Here is a 5,032-nt window from a genome sequence, read left to right on the forward strand (position 1 = left end):
ATGCTAGATGGATGGATAGATAGACAGACAGATAGATAATTTTAACAAGCTATAAAAAGGAAAGGACAGTTGTTCAATCCTAAGGCAATTTGTTACAACTATGCTTGTGCTAGAGACAGGAGAGGGGTCCTGTGCTCATCCCTGACTCCTGCATGCCTGTCAGGCCTGAGCTATCATATAGAACTTACCCATTCATTTGTTCAAGTTTTCATTGAATACCTTAACCAGGTGAAAGCAGAAAGAGCAGGTCATGGAATAGTCAGAGGTAATGGTAGGGTAACATAAGTCAGTAAGAGGGTCTTTAACACAACCTTAAGCTTGAAAGTCTATTCCTAAAGTAGAGAAGAGGAAGCAGGCTCAGAGAAGAGGAAGTTGACAGGGTAGCATAGCTGAGAGACCAGGGTTAGGGTGTGTGCCCCAAATCTCTTCCCCTTTCATGTTCCTCCAAACTTCTGTGTCCATTGAAGTAAAAACCCAGTAGCATGGAGATAAGATCAGGCCAGAGAGATGACAAACAAACGGGACTTAGCCAAGCTCCCCCTCAGTTCTACTATTCTGAGTGTCTGCGGGAAAGTGATGGCACTGGGCCCATCAATCATCCAAACTGAGCTGTACCCTTTTCCTACGGACATGGCTGGCCTCGAACCTGCAACAGGATGAGAGTGTAGCTGGAGGGTGTGTTTAAGTAGAGATGATATGCGAGAGGCATGGGATACACTGCATTTTCTAGTTTCGTATACTGACCCATCTCATGGGCTTAAAATGATTTTTTGACATAGTGAAAATACAGAGCCTTTTTACTGATCATTTTTACTTAAACAATAATAAAAGAGAACTATCTTTGTAGAATTTACATTGCCTTAGGCATTATAAGCAATCTAGAGATGTATTTAAACTGCCCAGATTTTTACACACACACACATTAAAGTTCTATGTCATTCTACATAAGAGATTTAGGATTGATAGGGGGTCTGGGAACCAATTCATCTTAGATACCAAGAGGTGAAGGTCTACATTTTTGTTGGGCATATGTTTCTAAGGCAGAAAGACACAGGCTGTCTTGATAAGATGAAAAAATAAATTATTATAGGTAGTAATAAAACAATGTATATAGATATAATGAAAATGAAGGTTTGAATAGATTCAAGAATAAAAGGCAACATCAAAGTTAGGGACGGAAAGGGCTGTCACTGAGGGTAGAGATGGGTATAGCTTAAGCTGAGTGAAGTTTAAGCTAAGGAGAGTGATGGAGGGGTACACATGGAGGTTGTAGAAACTACTATGTGTGATGGGGTAGTGGTGGGGATAGAAGGCTATACTGAGAATTAGGAAGATGTGAGCTTACATCTTCCTCTGTCAATCATGACTGTGCAACAGAATGTGTCATGTGACAGCTCAGAGACTTTACATCACAGGAAAGCCCAGGCTGTCAAGCAGGTTAAATCTACTCATTTGAGTATAGACTGACTAAGTGCCTACGTGAAGGGCCCTGGAGGAAACAAGAGAGGAATGCTCTTGTCCAGTTGGTCCTTCAGCATGATTTGACTGAGGAAGAGCACAGAAAAGGAGGAACTCTTGATTCTAAAGATGATGAAGGCCTGAGGGACCTGGGAGGAATTCTCGGAGCCAGTAGTTTGGAGTCGGGACAAAGAGTAGGGGGTTGGGGAGAGATTCCAGGAAATGAAACAACTTCACGGAATCCTGGGCAGGATGAGGAGTTCAGAATGTGTGAGGAAAGAGAGACGTGATAGTCACAGGTAGTGACAGCAATTCTAACCCCACAGCTGTGGAGAGAGGGGGCTCCTGAGGCCATCTTAGCAGAATCAGTGAGGTGTGGTTTCAAAGAAAGACCCTGTCTCAAAAATAAGGTGGCAAGCAATGAAGGAAGACAGTGGTTGGAACTGTGTGAAGCAGAGTAGCAATGCCTTGAGAGCTCTGAGCTAAGGGACTCTGTCTTGATTACCTTGTAAGCATTTTAAGTGGAAGATGGTGAGAGCGTTGGGTAAGCAGGACAATAGAGGCTTTGTGAATTTACATTTCCATGTCCAAGAATGCATTCATTTACATATGCAAATAATAGGGCCGGGGGACTGGGGAGGAACGTTTGACACTGTTTCATTGTAACTATTGAATGGATGAAGCGATCAACAGGAACCTACTCAATTAATAGATCTTGAAAAATAAGTTGTCTGACACTAACTCCCTTTACCCTTCTTTTGCTAGGTCTCCATTCTAGAAACAATAGCTAACATTGGCTGGTGGCTGACTGCACACTGGAGTGTGGTCTTAAGTCTCTCATTTAATTGTCATGACAATGACCCAGAGATAAAGCCCAACGTTATCCCCAGTGTTTTGATGCAGAATGCATACTAGAAAGTCTCCTGGTCTCCTGACCTGGGATCACCCAGTTAGTAAGCAGAATTAAGAGTCCTCCTTGGGCGCAGATTTTAGCTCACAAATTCTCATTGACTCCTTTTCCAAAAACAAGGTCACCAACAACACAAACATCTGGCTCGTCTGAATGGAGAAATCAGTTGTGCATTACACATTAATCTCTCGTGAGTTGGTCTGTATGACTCCATTCTCTAGGGCTCCATTCTCTTCCAGTGAACTAATAAAATAATCCAAACTGCAAAGCCAGCTGTGGATCAAGGGCTAGACCACAAGGAGGATGGTGGGAGAGGAGGTTAGAAAGGAAGCAGAAGCTAAACTGTGCAGATCTTGAGAGTGTGTAGACATACTGAATTGTTTCCTAATGCAAAAAGTAGACCTGCTTAGAAAGTGATACTGGGGTGATACTCTAATAATGATTATTGAGTATATATAAGAGTCTTACATAGATGGTTTGAATAATTTATCCTCTTTAATAATACAAAAAGATAGAGGAGGCTTAAGCTATAGCAATAAAACAATGTGTTAGTAAATAACACAATCCTTTGTTTATGCACAGAATTGAACATAGTCCGAGGTATTCCAGGGCCAAGCCCTGCAGGCGCAGAGCAATTAACTTTAACCTTTGTCTTCACTTGAGAAGTTAAAGTTTCAGGTCAGGAAACACAATAGCAGGCTACAGTTAAGTGACTTTGACCTTGGGGTCTCCCTTTTGAGATGTTAAAGTTTCAGGAAAAGAAGCACATTAAAAGAAATCTTGATGCAGTGTCCACCCCCAAACTTTCCAGAGTTGTTTCAAGGAGACATTGCTTCCCACCTAACACTAGCAAATCATTGTTTAATATTTCCACTCATACATTAAAATTATATCATAACATAATACTGTGCTAAAAAATTCATGATGCCTCATATTTGACCCTGAACTGTGTATAACTCAACTCCTAGGGCAAAAGAGAGGGAGATTGGAGCGTATTATTTGTTTCCTGAGAACATTCCTCACGTCATGGTAACTGGCTATGGATATGGTCAGTAGGCTCTGAACCTGATCACTGATTTTGTGACTAACTATATTTAAAACTTATCCTTTGAAGATCATGTCCTAGTCTGAACCCATGTTCTGAAGTGACCTGAACTTGAACAACTTAGATACACAGCATCTATAAATGTGGCCCATTCAGAAAGCACCAGGGCTCATTCATTTAAAGTTTCCGATTCTTAGTTCACAGTATGATGCATAAAAGATAATTTAATTAAATATCTTTTGAGTGAATTATTAAAGGTATAATTGCATAGATAATTGTGGTAATTATTTATCCTCATGAAAAAGTTAATTATATGACAAAGAAGATGTTATGCCAAATCAAGATAAATTCTAAGGATAACAATGTCTTAGACATAAACAAAATTCCTTTTTTTTTTCTTTTTGTTCTGACAAGATTTAACAAGTTAGGTCTATTTTGGTCCAAATTATACATACTGAAGGAAATAGCATCTTTTGGATGAAATGGATAATGTTATTGAGTAATTTTGTCCTTCAAGAACTTGGATAAGTTAGTGAGAATTAGGCAAGTCACTTAATCTCCTTGTTTTTTTGTCCCCTGGACTAAGAAATCTCTAGGGTTGTTTTCAGTTTGCAAGTGTCTGTGAACCTATTCATTTATAAATATGATGCTTTGTGCTTTTCAAAAAATTTCCACATTGGAAAACTGCATAATCTTCATTATAAACCCAGGTCTCAGTCCAGCCTGAAAGGCCCCAGGAAAGCACAGATTCCAGAGTGTTTTGCAAGAATATCTTCGCTCATTAAAGAATGTTCCTGAGAGAAAACAAGAGCCCTGTGAGCAGATTTCCCCACAGAGCAGCTGTGAAAGAGCCCTTCACTGAGGCTATGAATCTCATCAACAACAGTACTCAGGGTGAGACCATGGGCGGGCCCTTTATATAACTAACATTACACCTTTAGTAATCTCTAGGTATATAGCCATGCTCCAACGCTTGTCTGTATGCTTATGAAGGGCAACTACTCCTCCTAGTATTTACTTAGACTAATTCATTTTATACCAACTATTCTCTTTACCAGAACCTTAAAGGCTAACAAGTTGAAACAAAACATGTTTCACTTGCTTAGAGTTCTAGATCTGATTTTGAATAAATGGTTTGGGTCTTGAATCTTTTCTTACAGTTATTCATTCTTCAGAGTGTCATCTAGGACTGGAAAAAGTTGGGATGACCCAAGACAAGCTGACATACTGAGTGGCTGCTGTGTGCTATGAGATTAGGGACTAAGGGAGACTAAATAACACTGGCGTGCTGCTGGTCTTACCCATCCAACAGTCACTCTGGGTAGAATGTAATGGGGACTTGAATAGAAGCAGAGGCCAAAGAGGAAGGTGGTATTTGATCTCATCTCAAAGAATAGGCTTTTGCTAAGTAAAGTAGGAGGAGATAGTCTCCGGTTGGACTATGGAATTGCGGGTGTGCTATCTATCAGCGTGCCTGCCCAGATTATAAGGCAAGCATTAGGCGGATGGTAGGTGGTTATTAGAAGGTTCTGAGTGCTGTGCTATGACAGAGCACAGGCGTCTGCTGCTCTGTAGGCAATAAGGAGCCACTTGGCTTTGACTACGGGGTGTTACTCTGA

Source organism: Mus caroli, chromosome 15, assembly GCF_900094665.2.
Source record: "Mus caroli chromosome 15, CAROLI_EIJ_v1.1, whole genome shotgun sequence".
NCBI classification, from domain to species: Eukaryota; Metazoa; Chordata; class Mammalia; order Rodentia; family Muridae; genus Mus; species Mus caroli.